Here is an 18,983-nt window from a genome sequence, read left to right on the forward strand (position 1 = left end):
GATCGAAAAATGGTAAGCGACCCTAATCTTTGACTTGAGTGTTTCTTAGTGGCACATCGCACCTCGGCATTGGTGTTCTTTAGGTTAAGCGAGCGAACATCTCTACCCCTGGCACGATATGCGGGCGAGGGACGAGGGAGACCAAGGAGGAAGTGCATCACATGCCACCTGGCAAGGCGCAGCTCCCTAGGGAGTGGAGCCAGTGGAGCGCGAAGCACACCGTATGCTCCCTTTCAGGTGCTGATGTCCAAGCATGTAACAAGTGCGTGTGCACAGCTATGGGGCTCTTGCATTGCCCAGGGGGCGCTGCGAAAAAGGTGCTAAAAAGCGCCCTCTGTCCGAAAAGCTCGGTCGTCTGCTTCGGAAACACGGAGGAAGGAAACTAAGGAGAGGCCACGGAGGAAGGAAACTAAGGAGAGGCCCTACCCCCTCCGCGCGCTAGGAGAAAAGTGTGGCGGAAATGACGTAGTAGGTTCTCATTTTTTTGCTGCTTTTTTATTTCTTTTGTTGTATGGCCACGCCTTTTGGGCCACAATGGCGCCGTTGTTATGGTTTTGAGCGCTCACACGTGTTGCTCTGGTAGGTTTCGGGCCGTGGCAAAGGCGCTGAGTGGGCGGGTTTGCGTTAGTCACCGTGTCTTGTTGCGCTGTGTTACCTGCACCGTGCTCTGCCAGATGTTGCGCGAGCGCGCGACACCACGCGCAGCGCGGCGTGGTTTCGCGAAAGATGTAAACAAGAGAGGAGGGTGGCCCAAAAGGCGGAGCATCGCCATGAGCAACGCCGAATTCCGGCTTCACTTTTGCTTCACAAAGAGTGACGTCAGGGCCTCTCCTTAGTTTCCTTCCTCCGTGGGAGAGGCCCTACCCCCTCCGCGCGCTAGGAGAAAAGTGTGGCGGAAATGACGTAGTAGGTTCTCATTTTTTGCTGCTTTTTTATTTTTTCTGTTGTATGGCCACGCCTTTTGGGCCACAATGGCGGCGTTGTTATGGTTTTGAGCGCTCACACGTGTTGCTCTGGTAGGTTTCGGGCCGCGGCAAAGGCGTTGAGTGGGCGGGTTTGCGTTAGTCACCGTGTCTTGTTGCGCTGTGTTACCTGCACCGTGCTCTGCCAGATGTTGCGCGAGCGCGCGCGCTCCGCGCGCGACACCACGCGCAGCGCGGCGTGGTTTCGCGAAAGATGTAAACAAGCGAGGAGGGTGGCCCAAAAGGCGGAGCATCGCCATGAGCAACGCCAAATTCCGGCTTCACTTTTGCTTCACAAAGAGTGACGTCAGGGCCTCTCCTTAGTTTCCTTCCTCCGTGTTCGGAAAGCACGTTTACAATATGGACCCGCCACTTTCGGTTGTGTTGTATCACGGCCTGCAGCGAATATCGGGCGCCGAAGATTTTTTTCAGGAGTGGCACGCTGCGTAAAGGCAAGAAATTATGCAGTGCTGAATACGTGTATGCCGTTCAAGAATTAAGCGGCGAAGTTTTAGCGCGGTGTCAATCGCAAGTGAAGCGAGTCGCGTACGAAGTGGAACTTCAGGTAAGGTTTGCACGCTGCTAGATTCAGGCGCACAAACGCGAGGAAATGCTTGCTATAAATGAATCCACAGCAGCGATAAGCAGACATCATGTGTACGGAACTGCTCGAGCACACGAGGGTACGCGACGCGACGGCAGCGGTCTTTCAGCATGCCGCGATGTACGAACTGCTCGAGCGCACGATCGTACGCGCCGCGACGGCAGCGGTCTTTCGACATGCCGCGAAACGCTCCTGCAATCTTTGTTGACTGCATGCCGATAAACAAGTAGTTATGCCTGCGTTGTAGTAGCGGCCATCTGTTCCTTTTAGTAACTGGTAATAACTGATGCAATGCATATGAGCTCGCACGTACGTGCGATTCGCGCTGCAGCGCGAGCTCGTGCGCTGCTCGCTTGATGCAGCTTTTAATGACAACGCTCGAAAATCGATCTGCTGTAATCAATACTATCTTGCTGCGCTGCCTCAACATGCTGGCTTGAGGTCAAGTATGAGCGCATTTAACTCTCTAACCTGTGCTGCTCGTAGTGGGGTAGTGAATTGTCACCGAATCAGCCCAGCCATTTGTGATCATTTGCACACACCTGGGCACTTCACCACTTCGCACCGGTCGAATTGTTAATTTTCGCTGTGGCCGGGTTTCGAATCGTGAATCACCAGCCATGCCTGCTGCTATGTCGGTCTGCCGTCGGGACTGTAGGTGCGAAAGACCGAATTTTAGAACGCAGATCTATAATCAAGCAAGCTTCAAGACAGGTGAAGCAGTCAGCATGGCGCGACGAACTGCAGTTATACAGCGCGCCCGACGCTAATTGCTTCGTGAGGCCTTGAAGGGAAACGATAGAATCGAATGTTGGGATTCAGGCCTTCTTGTTCATGGCAGCCCACGACGCAGCAGTGTCTACGGTGACGCTTTTTCGATGCTGAGCTAGGCCCCTCATGATCGGCGTCGCCGATTCCTTCTGTTTCCAGCATTACGTCGCACGGCACACGGAGAGTCCGTATTTCGTTAAACTATATAGGCTGCGACCAGCTCGCAGCGTGATCGACGTGGTCTGTGAGAAGTGACGAGCCTTTTCGCACTCGCAACAGGGCAGAAGAAAGTGCGAATCGACGCAAAACTCGGCCTAGAAACGTGCTTCGCCACAGCCAGGGCTCAATACGACCCAAGCTGGTACGACCCAGATGTCGTTTCCCGCGCCGCCACCAGGCGCCGCTACTATACCTCAAACTCCAGCGCAAGACGCCCATTGCGATCGAGCGAGCAGGTGAGCACCGGGAGAGGAGAGAGTGATGTCGCATCTCTACTAGGCAGATGTTCAGTCTATGCCAGGCCACCTTGTTGTGTTGGACTTAATTTCCGCTTTCTACTTCCCGGTTTCCAGGAATTTCGCCACTATTGTGTTCATGTGGCAGATCTCAAAGTCTACTATTCTGTGCTTTGGGGCTCTATTCTGGAGATTCCGCCATTTTCGTCGATGTGTGACATAGACGAGACGCGTATAAAATGGTGCTGTTCGTAACATGACGCGAACTTGACGTTTTGCCTAGGAAACTGAAATGAAGGCACTGAACCTAAGGTTCTCGGCAAAGCAAAACAGTTTTTCTCGCAGTAAAGATAGAGCAGCTAGCTCAAAGCGCATGATTATTCAGTCTTCTTCAAACGACGGGGAAAATGTGGCGATACGCATTCCTCTCGGCCGCCATTGCATATGGCTGTTCATTAGCATAATTTGTGTGGCTCGTCGCACCACAAATTATGGCGGAAAATATCTGCAATGGAGGCCCAGGGCAATGTCATGCAACGTCAAATTGATGTTTACTAAACGGCCCTTCCTGTGACGTTCCCCACGGCATATTCCTTCAGCCAATCAGCAAGCTGACACGGCACCCATCTTGGATCGCCACTACCAGTGCCACATATTCGCGAAATTGCAGATGCATTGCACTGGCTCCTGTACGCTACCGCTCACTTTCTTTTTGAAGCGTGAAAGTCGCAATATAGCTGACAAGGGTCGAAAAAGTTTATTAGTCTATAAAATTTGCAGCCCCACGTCATGTTTTGTCATCTTGATGAAAACGCAAAATTGCATTTTGCAAAACTTCCGTTTCCCGGCACAAATTTTAAGACACATAAGCTCTTGACAGCCAATCAGAGTCTATATTGCTAATAATGGCGGCCGTGCAGCCGCCATGCGTGTCAAGAATAGAGCCTTTGGTGTGCGGTAATGAGTGTGTTCTAATTCTAATTATTCCAGACACTTCACTAACTCAATTTCTAACTCAACGTATGCTCTTGATATATCTATGTAGAAACGCATGAATTTTGTATACTATTTTTTTTCTGATTTATCTTGAATTTCATCCCTGGCCGTCTCGAGAGGTGAACCGGAAGGGCTGCTCAAGAAACGAGAGTGTCACTCGATGCTCATACCACTAAAAAAATTCGTCCTCTTGGAAATGTCAATGGGTTTTACTTTTTGTAATTGGGTTCGTTGTTGCATCGCATCCATCTTATGCAGGGCGTGAGTATATGACTGCTATTTCATGGGATGGCTTGGTGTCGAGGCATGCGAAATAACTTGTGTAGCTAAGAATGTGGGCACAGCTCACGACTTCTTACATCACCCTCCCATGAGTGCCCGAATGTTCAGTCATATGGATAGACATCTAGCCATATACTCATGTTCATTGTGCATGAAGTCAAAACTTCAATTTCTGTAGCATACCTTATACCTGAAGCATACTAAGGCCATTGTGACTGGAACCACAACTTGAGAGTGCTCATGCTTGTTCACCAGCTTCTCGGATACTCTGGCGAGGTCACTTTGCTGCAATGAACAAAAGTGCAGAAAAATATCAAGCATTAGTGATTATCTTCAGCCTTCGTCTGTTGTAGGCTTTCTTCAATTTCTTTTCATTTTGCTTCTGCCACATGCTCAAATGTAAGGCTTGATCGAGGGCTACTGTAAATATTGAAGGTGTTGGGAACCAGGGGCCGTATTGTGAAACAATCTACTTCGCCGATACTATATAACCTCGGCGATAGTTCGCCGTCAGGCGCGCGCTTATTGATTGTTTTAACCAAATCGGATGAGCTACGTCATCCGATTCTGCTCAATCAGCGCGCACTATGTCGGCGAGCTATCGCCGAAGTTTATTTCAGAATACCGCCCCAGTGCAGCCTTTTACTAAAATACACTGATCACTGCGTACATGAAACAGAACCGTGCGGTGGCACGTCCACGTGTATGTCAAACACCCAGAGATAAAGCCTCGGTGCTCCACCGTAAATATAAACAGTCATTGAATCAACTTTAAAACAATCTTTTTCTAAAGACCACTGCTAATCTGAAATCACAGACTTCTCAGAGTGTAGGCTTTTAAAGGTGGAGGGTGATGGCAGGTAGGTTTGTTGTCCAAAACTTTGGAGCGCTGGAGTGGCTCAAATCTTCAGCTGCATGTGAGCTCACCTGCCTGTGCTTTTGGGATGTGTACTATACATACTGTTAAGTAATTAGATAATAAGGTAACAACATAACTACGATGACAACTGCGTCCTTGCGTGATGTCATGAAGTTACTGGAAGAAGGCTACTGGTGCTCGGCATAAACGTGTTCGGCCTTCACTCACGGCTTTTTGTCTAAGTTCAACAATCAACCTTTGTCTGAAGAGGTTCTCTTGGAACCTGGGCAGGACCCTCGGCGGCATGATTTTCTAAAGACGGTCCTCAAATTCCTGCACAATTAAGAGTAGTCTGGATTTGAGATTTTGAGTCTTCACTGTTCATGTCGATTCCAAACACCATTTTTGTCCTCAGTTTGCCCCCATTGTCTTTTTCGAGCGCAGCACTTATGCGCCCATTCCTGCGACAAGCGTCGGCGTCGTACTTCGTAACAGAGCGAACAAGCACAGCGAACGATGAAAGCAAACGTGGAGCGCAGCGGGAGATGAAAGACGGCGATAGCGGAGAGAGCGCGAGGAGGAAAGCGGGAGAGGAGGGTATAGCGAAAGTGTGAGAAAAAAAACGTATAGTTCGCAAGACGGGCTGTGCGCAGACAATGGCTACGAGACGGCACTTTTGAAATAAAGCGCTGCATGAGCGGAGTTCTGTCTGCAGTGACTGCTGTGAAGCGCACCTACCTGTCACCCACGTGCTGCCCCTCGTGATCTCCCGAGAGGCAGTCGAGCCCCACTTTGCTCAATTTCCAACGTGCCGCACGAGACAGATTGTCCTCGCTAGTCAATATATCGCGAAATGAAAAGGAGTATATAGCTGCGCTCAGATTTTGCATTAGGGAGTATCATAGCCATCGGTGATTCTTACTCCAATTCCACTTCTCCAGTGCTGAGTAGCTGGTCAGAACTTGCCCGATGACGAAAGCATTCCTCACCTAAATTCTGTCACTAGTACTCAACTACTCGTCGCAAAAAAAAAAAAAGAACATACTTGTATTACAAGATTAAATAGCATGCTACTTGTCCAGTTCCATTTCATTTTTAGAAAAAGAGGAACGCATTGAAATTACCCTTTACAACGACGCGGGTGGTCGAAAGGTTTCGTTTTCGCTCGACTCTGCGCCGCCCACGCTTTTGCGTTTCATTAGTTTCGTTATTGCGTAGTGCTGCGCTGGTTTTGCTGGCTCGCGAAAGTCGCACAGACTGCAAGTAGCGGAGAATTCAACTTCCACGTGATGTCACGGGATGGCCGAACAGTCTATGCCACTTGACCAAAAAGGAGCTGCAGCGTCGAATCCATCGCTCAGTCTTGAAAACCCCATCAATAAAAAACAAAAGTAGCGCCATCCTTTGAATATTGCCGCCGTCGTCCTCCCCTACGCGTTCCCTAGACGCTCGGCGCTCTTATTGGCCGAATGCTGTCACGCGCTTTTTTCTTGCTTGTTTTTTCTTCGGCCGGCATCGCGGTGCCAAACATTGCGAGCGGCATACGCAGACGCCACGTTTCGCGCCTCCTTTGTGCTTTTGTAGCGTAGTTCCGTGTTCGCGAAGCCGTGTGCCTAGGATGCACCAAACGTGAAACTGACGGCAAGCCACTCTTCTGGATTCGAACACGTAACTACGCTACAAAAGCACAAAGGAGGCGCCAAGCGTTGGCGTCGTTCCACCGCGCCGCGTCTGCGAAGCGAGACGCGGCGGAAGGTCTGGCTTCAAAGAATCGGCTGGGTTGATTTCAACCCAACGCAATGGTCCCGGCTATGTGAGGTAAGTGAGCGATTCTTCGCTCATTACTAATCTCATATGCTGCTACTTGTATGCGGCTTCATTAGTATTTCGCTCTCCTAGTGCGGCATGTTCGCGATACGTTTACTTGCGACTCAAACGCACGTGCTTTTTGTCGACTGGGTCATGCATTCCATGGCGTTGTCTTTGTATGCCCTCAATGTATGCGAACAGCACATTTTTGAGTGTATCGCCGTACGTTACGAAGCGGTGACGGTGCGGCGACCGTACCTTGAAAGCGATCTGCGATGCCGAGCATTCAGAAGTCTTCAGAAATGCAACTTGAGTTGAAGCCGATGCTTGACTTGATTTAAATGACGCCTAGAGTTGACGTGCCCAAAGACGCTCACTGTGTTTTCTTTGGCGCGTTCACGATAGGCGTCATTTAGATCAAGTCAAGCGTGGGCTTCAACTTAAGTTGCATTTCTGAATACGAAGGTTAGTGCCGACTGCAGAAATAACTTCGCGCTTTGTGCTCCCAACGCTATTGAAGAGCGATCTGCGAAAGTGGCTGAATGCGGCGTTGCTGAGACGCTGCTGAAACGCTGTGTTCTCGCCGCTTCGTTGGCGCTGAAATGAGAGGCAGTACGAATAAGCAGAGCCAAGCAAACGCAACGATCTTGATGTTTCGGCAGCCAGTTACGATACAACGTAAAAAAAATTGCTATCCAAATAGCCCTCAAAAGTGTGAGCGACACGTAGCGACAGCGTTTGATTCGGAGAGCGTCTGCTAGTTCGGCTCCTCGTAGGGTGAGCTAACGCCGGCACAGGCGGAGTGAGGAGATGGCGCTACCTTTATTTTATTTAGGGGCATTTCTCTCTTTAAAACCCCTTGATAATTTTAACCTCCCCACGGTACTTTCCTCCTCAACTCTCCTCGCGCGCCAGCTGCGCACGGCACGCTCTTTCTCCTTGGCTGCCGCGGACGGGCCGCAGTATTCGATGGAGGCGCATGATTTTGGACCAGTTGTGCGCCCCAGGGGTGTAGAAAATTTTGAAAAATGGTGATAACTGCATCGAGAATGCTGAAGGTAACTTTTTGAGGAGGTTGGATTGTTGTTAAAGCTGTATGAATGGGCGTATACTGATGTAAAATGAGCTTTGAGGCGAATTTCATACTCCAAACACTTTTTTCTGCCACACGAAAAGATGCTTTACTTTGTGCATCTGATATAGTATTGCTTATGGCACATCCCTCTGTGTTTGGCTTTTTTTTTTGCCTGTGCGTGCATGTGCACCGCAGGTATTATATTCAGCGTGCCTTCGTACAATGAATTAGTCGCGAGTGCATCATCCGTCCATGTGTTTGTCTTATCAATGTGAAAGTAACTATGTAGCCCAATGTGAAACTAGCTGGTAGGATATGGTTGTTCAATTTCAGTGCGAGCAAGCGTGCGCGATCATGAGAACACCACCCTGCACATTGCCTGTACCCGTGAGAAAAACAAATAATAATCGCCCCACTGATGCGTTCGTAGCAACCCAATTCAAAGCAAATTCAAAAACTGAAAAATAACGTAGAAACTACACTGGAGTTGTCTAAGTATTTGTAAGCATACACCCAAATTTCAGCTTGGCTTATCCCCAAATTTAAGTTGGCCCACCCCGAAATTTCAAGTTGGCTCGTCCCCAGATTTCAACTTGGCTTATCCCCAAGTTTATGTTGGCCAACCCACAAATATAAGTTGGCCGACCTCCAAATTTCAAATTGACCACACCACAAATTTCAAATTACCCCACCCCTACTATAGCTTCCTCATGCGTTCTCTAAAGAACCCTGTACCTCTACGGGTGTTCTCTCTTTATCTATCTTTTGGGGGTTAAATTTGTTCCTTATGGCTTATAAAGCTCGAAGTAGAAGTAGAAGGAGAAATCGAAGTAGACTGGAAAGAAAGCTGCTCTACAAGCCGCTATTTGGATTTTCAGTAAAACAGGCAACGGATCTTAACAATCACGAAAAGTGCGATCAAGAGGCCGTAACGTCGCACATAATTGTTCACAGTGGAAAGCAAAACCTATAGTGATGCATTTTCGACTAAATAACAGGTGACAACGTGCGAGGTGATGAGTACCAGTAGAATATTCAGCATACTGAGGATACCCCCATTTTTATGCATCATACAAATTGTCGCCGTAAAACGCTGATGAGCAGGCTGGAAGAATAAAATAAAAAGAAAATGAAGGATTGGGGGATGCTCAGTTGATGCGAGCAATAAGAAAAGCGTACCGCGACGAGAGACAGTTTTTCGAGCAACAAATGGACATGATTTGCCACACCGTTAACGTTACCGAGCATCTTAGGTCCAATGCCCGGCCCTTCAAAACAGCGACGGGTTTTGGATTTATTGCTCAAATACCTATCAGAAATTGGTCTAATAGGAAAGCTTTAAAAATTGCACCCTTCATATACAAAAGCCTAAATTTACCCGCCATGTCACCTGTAAATATTAGTATCAGGTCCACTCGGACATTCCATATTTATTTTTATCCTCTTTTTCTCCCACTCTCTTCTGGAATCTTCTAATACCATTCCCCATCCCTATGCAGAGTAGCATGCCAGCGGTTATATACGCGCCGGCAAAATTCTTTGTTTTTCTAATAAAGAGCTCTCTCTCTCGCTCTCTCGCAAGTAACTCTGTTCTTTGCAGGAACAAAGTTCTTTCGGTCAATCTGCAGCCACTGCATCTTGTGCAAGCCGTCACGCTTTCCTTATGGTATCATAAAAACTGCATAGCCATCTTCAGGCACTTTGCTGCAGTTATGTGTGCTACAGCACGGCATGGCGCTAGCGTAACACCGCAGGAAACACTGTGCAACGTTCGCTGCACGGAGCCAGCCGCGAGCTAAGGAGAAAAATGGCGCCGACGGAAAACACAAGCAAAACGCAAGATCCGCGTGTTTCTAAGGGCAACGGCAAGGAGACCAATCGCCGTGCAGAAAAACGGAGGCAAAACTAGTTCCTGCGGGGGGACGCGCAAGTGGCGAGGAGGAGGCGAGGAGGTCGCGCGGCGGCGGCAGAGTTCAAAAAGTGACGGTACTTTCAAATTATCAAGGGATATAGCGCCAACCCATAGTTTCACATTACTATAAGTAGAGAGAAATCTGGCGCTGCGATCGTTCAACTATCATGGGAATGATGGGACGTACAGGCTATAGATTGGCATTTTGTTGACTGGCAGACTATATTGTCTGGCTGTGCCTCTGTTTTCTACATTACTGCTGCAGGATTATGCATTTGTACAGTAAACTGTTTTGTACATTGCTGCTGTGGGATTGGCCACACTGGGCAGTAACCTTTCCATTGCACTGAAGTACAGTATATAGCCAACGGATTTTTCCGACTCCAAAAATTCGGGCTTGATGGATATCCCGTAGTTCATACATGCAACTGCAGTGTTCCCGTAGAGCTAATGCATTTTCACGACCGATGTTTCGGCCGAATAAGGCCCCAACCCAAGCAACCTTGGCCAACTGCCGCTGCTTGGCCGATCGTCGGGAAATGATCGTCAAACGACTATATTGGCCAGCGAAGGTTGGCGAGAGGTCGGTATGACAACGGCCGCCGCCTTTACCGGCGGGCAGTCGGCAGAGGGCGTCTTGCCAACCTCTCTGTCAGACTGACTCCCGACCCGCCAGTTGGTCGCCGGCTCGGTACGATGGCAACGCGTCGGACCAACGCCCGAGGCCGATGAGTAGCATAATTTAATTTTTATATCAATTCCTGTCTGTCGGTCTATACTTATAAAATTCTCACTAGGGAAATTTATTATAGGTGAAGGTAATACATTGTTATGCTTACAGAATTTATACTTTTCGTGACTATTACATATACACAGCTGCATTATAGCGCAATGCGTTCAGAAACAGCGATATATGTGTGTGGGACGGTTTTCTGGAGCAATATGAAACTCGTCGTACGCGTAAATATGTGAATTAACCTGCCATGCTTCTTTAAGGGAAATTCTCGGGATGCTTGCAAGGATTAATTCTGTAAACATGCGGAATTTCACGTGGGCTGTGGTATATATTATGAATTTTCGCTAATTCTTTTTTACTGTAATTTAAACACTAAACTTCTAGAAATATTTGCGGTTTAACAAAGCAAACGTCACTAAATTAAACTTGTACCTACCGCCCTAAACATGGCCTCCGAGATGCCATCATAGAGCGCCTACGAATCTCTGGGGCGGAGCGCTGAAGCGGTTAGTGCGACCAGACATCGCATCGCTCTGTTAGCGCTGCCCTCGGCGCGCTGCCACGTTCGCTGCACTGCTAGTTTTCCTCCTACTCCCTCCCACAAGCGTCTCCTTTCCACAAACGTCACCCCCCTCTTCCACCCGGACTCTCCGCCTCCGCGCCAAGAGCTGCAACACAGAGGCGCCTTCCCCACCCACTGCATTCAGCCACCACTAAAAAGAGACGCGTTTTACGATGCTTGGCATCTTTCTTTGCCTCCCTCAAGCTCCGTTATGCATCAACTAATAGCGCTTTCACTCGTGTGAACGACAAGTGCACCAGAACATACGTATGCTCAGCCTGAAGTTAACTTATGCGAATTATTACAGACTGTGGAGCTAGGAGTCCTTGAATTCCGCTCAGCAGGCAGTACCGAGCGGTGATGCTTTCATTCCCAAACAGAAAAACTAATGCAGGCCTTGCTCCACAGTGATTTTTTTATATTTCATTTATCACGGCAAGACTATTCGTATCTTCCTCTTTTGGATATTTGACGTAAGGAAAGTGTCAGAAAACTAGTTAAACATCTATTTACTACAGCTGGCGCAGATATATTGTTTACTCAAAATGAATTGGTCAGATATGAATTCACAATTTAAAATTTCGGAAGAACATGCGCGACGAGGTGATAACACTGAACGCACGCTGAGCATTTGCCAAAAGGCGAACGCGAATTGTATTGAACCAAGAATAGAACTACGGTTAGGAAAATGCATATTATGTGGAAACCGCTGGAAACAAAAAAAAACAGTGGCGTAAGAAAAAAAGAGGACTAGAAACAGAATGAGCCCTGTGTCCTCGTCTTTCACACCATGATGTTTCCCATGAGCCAAATAGCCCAAGCAAACGTTATGCGACATACTAAGAATTAACTTCCCCTAATAAAAGTGCTGATGTCTTCATTTTGCAGGAGATGACTGGGGAGCGCCAGGGGTTTTCTGTTCTTGCTTTGCTACGGGACTGTGAAACGTAAATGCATCAATAGTATAACTTCGGTGTTGCACCTACAGCAACACAATCTCGAAATCTTCTCAGCCAATCTTTTCTTTCTTTTAGTAGAAATGATTTGGCTGCTACGACGGCGCAATTCATCTGCTACGGCACCGAGTCCCACTACCCATTCTCTAAATTTTTGTTTCTTCTTTCAAGAAATGGTTTGCCAAAGGCTCGAGGATCCCTTTTTACGAGTGCGTCCCAGCAAGACTTTCTCTGTTGCACGCTTCTGCAGCAGCACTTCGCGCTCGCCCAGGTTTTCTCGCCACCACCACCATCGCATAGTTTCCGCGTGGGCGATTTTCAAATAGCAATGCAAGGTTTTCCCTCATGGTGCGGGCTGCCGATTTGACACTCGGCACGCCGCTTTCCGGTTTTCCAGTTGGGCTGGCAAGCGCTCTGTTAGGCACTCATACATAACAGACAACTGTATCCTCGCAGTAAGCGCGTTTCTCTTCGGTGCAACAAAAAATACGTTCCTTCATAAAAAATCTAACACGTATGATTTCGGCTCATATGTATATCTACGGCACACCGACCTCTTAATGGAATAGTGTTTTATGTTCAGATTCATGATTTATCATTCGCTGTGTGCCACGGACGGCGCGGCGCTGCTCGAGACTGTGAAGTCTCCTTTCTTTTCGAACTCGCGCTGCTGCTTGCGGACGGAATGCTTTTCTCCGGAGCCTGAGGGGACGAAACTTGTTCTGGCCTTTTTTTTTCTTTCTTTTTCAGCTTCTTCTTGGATCACTGGTAAAGAAAGTTGTGAGTTCGGCGGCAAGCGAACCGCCTGGTTTCCGCGACCCCGAATGTAAAGACGAACACAGCCCCCTCACTCCCCCCACCAACACGTCGCGCGAGAGCAGGCGGGGACCATTCATGCCGTGCAGGCGGCGATCATGTTACAGCGGGGCTGGGGAGAGGAGCGGGCTTCCTGCCGCCGAAACGCGCCGGCGCGCGTATACTACTCCTTGCCCCGCAAAACACACAGTGGAAAGTGCGTGATATATCCTAAGAATTTGAAAAGGCGGTAGCGCAAGAAGACAAGGATGAGACGAGAGGACAAGGATGGGTGCTGAACTTCGAAAAACATTTATTGTGAATGAATCACGAATATATACATGCTGTCCGAGCCCGGTGTAATCATCTGCGCATTCGTAAATATGCCAACTATTTGTCTGACAGCGTGATGGATGCCATGTTGACACATCCCCATGCTTACACAGCTTTTTTTTCCTCTCCTCCATCGATGATGGAAATAAAGTTCAAGTTCACTTCTAGAAATCGGTTCAGATTCTGCGATTTCCCGTATAACACGAGTTTTACTCTTCTTAATAACGAAAGTGTTTACAAGGTCGGGCGAACAGTCCCTGCAAGTCAGACAATGACTTGCCAGAAAACCTTCGAAATCTTTTCCTTCACGCGGATTTTTTTACATTGTTTGCGGGCTTCCTTAACCTATCATTAACACATCTCCCAGTATGGCCAATGTACACTATTCCGCACCTTAAAAGAATTTCATATACTACCCCTTATGCGTATTCAATAAAAGGCGGCCTGTGCTTTATGCCGCAGTCACGTTACTGGCTTGCTTCCGGGTCGGTCATTCTACAAAGCTTTTACAGCTTATGGGGAGCAGCGAACACTCGTAACGCTGAGCCACCTTTTCCAAATTGTGGGATAGTGTGTGAACGTAAGGTATCACAGCTACATTCTGCCTACGCTGTGCGCGGGTTTCGCACGTTTGTGGCTTTGTGCGCATATTTCTCAGCAGGTTCCCTGCAGTATCCTTAGCAAAAAAAAAAAAAAAAAGCCCTCCTCCATTGCACCCCGTGAAAGTGGATGTACAACGAAACGATTGCCGACGTTAGACGACGTTACTCAGAAACCAACCACCACTAACCACAAGCGACGTACGTAACGCGGGCACGCATGTATACGGAAGTGCAGCATACATGGCCCCCGCCAAGCGCAAGAGCCTTATGGAACTAAATGAATCTTTGAGGGTAAATTGTCAGAAAATGCGTAATATACAACTTAAGCACAAGCTTCAGACATGATAACTTCGGATTGCAAATCGAGTATGCGGGAAAACATAATTCTGTTACGCGGAAACTGAAAGACAAAGCCCTTTTCTAGCTGCCATTTGAAGTCTGTCTGAGTGGCCACGGCCGGTAGGTGGCGGTACCTCAGATTAGTACCACAGAGAAAGGCGGAAAAAAAAAGCGAGCTCGCCATGCAATAGGCTGCATAAACATGCAGGGCGCCAGAAGAAAGGAAAAGCGCTTTTAAATTGAGGAGCAGTTAAATAGAGAACAAATCGGGGTGTATGCGGTTATAAAAAACGCACCTTAGAGACTTAAAAGATGCACCAGTCATTGAGAATTATGTTTGGGAAGGTTGCAACAGAACTAAATCGAAAGGAAAGGGAGGGGGGCCGGAATGTTCAAATGGGAAAAAGCATATTCAAATTTAAGTGTCAAGGGCATCTTTGGTTTTCAGGCACAATGAGTGGAAATAAAAGTTGGCTGGGCTTAACGTATTTATGAACGAGAAAACATTGCAGAGAGAAGAACCAAGGCTTAGCGGAATGGCTAAGTGCTGATATTAGGCGTTTTCGGAAATAATGCCGAAATTACCCTGTTAGGTGACATGAATGCCCACATACAGGATCTAGACGTTTATACCGACAACAACAGGAAGTTATTGCTGGACCTTTGTGAGCAACGTAACCTCGTTATCGTAATTATGGGCCGTAAATCTGATGGTCAGATCAGATGGGAAGTTGGAAATAGGCAATCGACTATTGGTTACTGTCTGATGACGGAAGATATTTATGATAAGTTCAGATCAGTTGAGATAAGTTGAGCCATTGGCGAGTAAGACTGTAGTAACACAAGGACTGGCCATAAACGCACCATTTTGAAAATGGGATATGTAGTTGTGAAGGAGAGCACGGAGCGAAGAATGGCCAGTCCAAATTTGAACGCTTAACAAATAACAAATATAGCCGCGGGAGTCGAGAAAGAACACGGCAAATGGCCAAGCAAAAAGTGGGAATACAGTGAGCTTCTAAATGTAATGACGAGAGAAATTAGGAAGGAGAAGCAACACGTTTGTTGGAAAACAAAAAGGAAGTCAAAAAAGCTGGTGGAACAGCGTGATACCCGAAGCGATCGATGAACGACAGAAAGCATTACGAGAACATAAGCAGGCATAGAAAGTGCAGTTGCCACAGGTTGAAGTAGACAGAAAATTAGAAGTATACCGGAAGAAAAAAAAATCTATTGTTATAATACTGGTTCAAGCAAAGTTCAAAGGTGAAAGTGAACGTTGGTTGTCGGAAATACGTGAGAAAAAGAAGGCCGCGCCTAGAATATTTTGAAAACACACAAACTTATTAAGCAGAAAGTCTGGAACACAACAGCATGTCCTAGACTAAGATAAAAAAAATGGAAGGGGATGCAACATTAAATTACATCCGAAAAATAACGACCGAGTCATTCCAAGGCAATGATGAAGTAGTTTTAAAGAAGAAGAGCGTTAACGAGAACCAGAGAAAATTCTAAAGCGCACAGCCATAGGGTTAGGCGAGGTTCCCGTTAGGCTGATTAGCGAACTAGGATCAAAAAGTAAGGAAGCTCTGTGGGAAGCAGTAGAAAAAGGCTTACAAGATAGGCGAATACCAGACAGCCGGAGACAAAGTAGAATGAATTTAATGTATAAAGATAACGGAGAAAAGAATTGAATTCACCCATATAGACCGTTGACCATTATATCGGCAATATACATGTTAGCAATACAGGTAATTAAATTACAAGTGCAAACATGGGCAGAGAATGGTATGGGAGAACTTCAGAACGGGTTCAGAATAGGCGTCTGGATGATAACTTATTTGTTCTTATTCAGTGTATTGAAATATCCAAAGAGAGGAGACTGTTTTATGTGGCTTTTTTAGATATTACCGGAGCGTATGACAACGTAGACCACAAAATTTTGTGGGATATTCTGGAAGGCATAGGCAACGACTTTATATAGCTTTTGACAGAGACCTACCTAGAAAATACAGTTTGCGTTGAATGGGGAGGGATGAGGAGCGAGAAGCAAGTTGATATCAACTAGGGACTGCTGTTTGTGATGTACATGGTAAGTATGAAAAGGGCGCTAGAGGGAAGCAATTTTGGGTTTTATCTCTCATACAAACAGGCGGTTAAAATAGTAGAGCAGTAGCTTCCAGGTTCGTTTTATGCGGACGACATTGTGTTGCTAGCTAACAAGCGGAGTGTTATGCAACGCCTGGAGAATATATGTGCACATGAAGGTGACAATTTAACATTTGAAATTTAGTGTTAGGAAATCAGCTTTTATGGTAAACAGTACTCAATGAAAACAGTGAACAGACAGTATCAATACAGGGCCAGGAAATACCTCGAGTAAAAGAACACAAATACCTCAGTATACACTAAAAAAAAAATCCACGCTTAATCTCACGCTAAACTGTGAGTTTTAGCGTGACGCGCATGTAAGTGAGGCGCGGATGACGTTTCAGGCACCCGTGACCGAAAATAAGCGTGACATTCCTTTGTGTAAGCATGAGGACAAGACTGCCTGCCATGGTTCTGTCTTGTGCGAGCGTGAGCGAGCCGCGTACGCGTGAGAAACGCAAATTACACGCTCAACATCCCGCAGAGCGCTCGCGTGGGAACTTTCCATCACCCATATAAAAAATCCGAATAGCGGATCCGTTTTATATCACGGGATCTGCGCGGAGCGTGGGCGAGGGAAAACAACGCTGTGTGTCTTCTCACTGCCCTGCGGTGAATGCGAAACTTTTCTTGGGGGGGGGGGGGGGGGGGGGGAGGGCTGAAGGAGACCGTGGTGTTTTGAAGACTGCACCCGGCCATTTTTCGTGTGGATTTTCCGGCGGACTGCCACGAGCGACGTTCGTTCATTGCAGCGCAGAGCTTCCGGTCTAAATGTCAGAGTTGGTGTGTATCGCCATAGTATCGCCACGCTCACTTCTACAGACCTTCATGGCGTACAACGCCGGTGGTGTCTGCAGACATTGTGCACTGTGCCGAGTTTACGAGAGAGAATCCACCGCGGTCTGACGGCTCCAGCGCCATATGGATAATGGATATATGTAGCGGTCCCTCACCTGCTATTCATGGACGATTTAAATATACAGGTAAGAACAATACTCATGGTTCACTTTTGTTAAATAGCGGCTGACTGCCAATTGGTCATGATTTCCGGTATGTGCTTGTACGATGTGTGGTGCAAAATTTGACGTAATGGTTAATTTATTGAAAAGCGAGCAGTAGCGTTGATCGAAATAGATAGCAGTCATCATCGTGCTTGTTTAACAAGTTTTAACACCGGGCTGTTGGATTTTTCTGCATTGTTCAGCTAATTGCGCTGAAGTACCAAATTCACACCATTTCTATTGTTTTTAATTTATCTTCGCCAACTCACCGTTCTCTCTGTGCCCGCTGCCATTTCGCCTCGGGCAAGGGTGGCGAGCTTGGAGTTGTCACTGCATTTTGCACTGTGCTTCTTCTCATGGTTTAGAACTCTGTTAGTGACGCATCGATGTGGTGTGCCGTGTATGCCGTGTAGTTGCCGCGTATGCCGCTCATAGTATACTGCGGCCTATAATGTGAAAATTCATAATTTTGTGAGCTATTTGTCGACTGACAGTAACCTGCATCTCCGAAGCGCTGCATGCGAGGTTGCAACCACACGCGCTACTTAATTTGTAACCTCAATTGCACTCTGCATTAGGATATCTATCTTGTGTAGCTCTGCATATTTTACATTTTTAGCTTTAAAAAGAGGAAGTGTGACTGTGTTCGATGAACACGAATGTACTCTGCCTGTTGCAGCTCTTGATTTCCAGCTGCAAACATGTCTATGTCCACAGTGAAAGTTCACGTGTGATAAGTTCACGTAGAATGCCATTCTTGTCAGAATTTCCATCTCCATTGGGTTTAGAATTAAGCGTAACTGCGTTTTTATAGCTCATTTTTGCTTCTATAATGAAAGCTTCTATCAAAAGCGTTGCCACTTGTGTTCGAACTTTTAAACTTTATTTTTATCAAGAGTATAATGGAATAATATCAGTTGCAGCTATGTGACTCACCTAATTGTGACTCACCTAATCGAGAAAATAACTATTTAACGGGGAACAAAATTTAATCAAGTGAATATTGCATTAGACAGTTCTCGTAATAGTCATCTGAACTGCAGAAAGAATCAAGCAAAATTGTTCGCGAACGGCGCGTTAATTGTAAACGGCCCTGTCGCAGCACAGAAAAAATCGTCAAACGAACTAAGCGCAGGCGACTCGTGGACTGTACAGTTCTAGGAAACATTTCAGTTGAATGTTTTCACTGGGGAGGGTGAAAGAAGCGATTATACGAAGACGAATTGTGAAGAGATGTCAAAATCTGCAATTTTTCTAGCTATTGTCGATTCGTCTAAGAATAATTAAGGCTGCATGCCAATCAATGTAAATCATAAAATAGAGCATTTCTGCTGTCGACGTGGATTTGATTGGGAAGAACTAGAGTTAGATCAAATTCTTCCAATTTTCGCTCAATTAACTAATGACGTTCAACAATCAAGCAGTTAAGAATTAATAAATTCATGGCATATCATGAGTGTTTTTTCAAGCGCCGTCTCCTGTGAAGCATATCTACCATTTTCGTGCAAAGCTCTCTGGAAAGCGTATTGACTGTGTATGCATGCATGCACCTGTCGAACTTCGTGCACATATAGACGTGATGCTTTGACGATAAATACTTATTAAAATTCAAATTATTTATTTCTGCCTTGTAAAGGTACAGACAGCAGAGGCGCAGAAAAAGCTGTCAGATACAGATTGACAAAGCCGCAGCCCCCTTTCGCGTGGCAGAGCCTTTACAGCGACACTTTTAAAACAAAGACAATTGCACCCGGTAATAACAGGTATACAATACTGAGCAAGT

General features: G+C 46.7%; 1 protein-coding gene across 7 annotated transcripts in view; it reads left to right on the forward strand.

Annotated features, from left to right (window-relative positions):
- The first annotated feature begins 6,443 nt into the window (after nt 1–6,443).
- LOC126548188 (uncharacterized) overlaps nt 6,444–18,983 on the forward strand; it is an 85,891-nt gene continuing 73,351 nt past the window's right edge. For all 7 annotated transcript variants that reach the window (XR_008609122.1, XR_008609124.1, XR_008609123.1 and 4 more), the window contains exon 1: nt 6,444–6,747. The gene's annotated coding sequence lies outside the window, so the exon portion shown is untranslated. The remainder of the gene's footprint in view (nt 6,748–18,983) is intronic.

The sequence above is a fragment of the Dermacentor andersoni genome, chromosome 1, assembly GCF_023375885.2.
Source record: "Dermacentor andersoni chromosome 1, qqDerAnde1_hic_scaffold, whole genome shotgun sequence".
NCBI lineage: Eukaryota > Metazoa > Arthropoda > Arachnida > Ixodida > Ixodidae > Dermacentor > Dermacentor andersoni.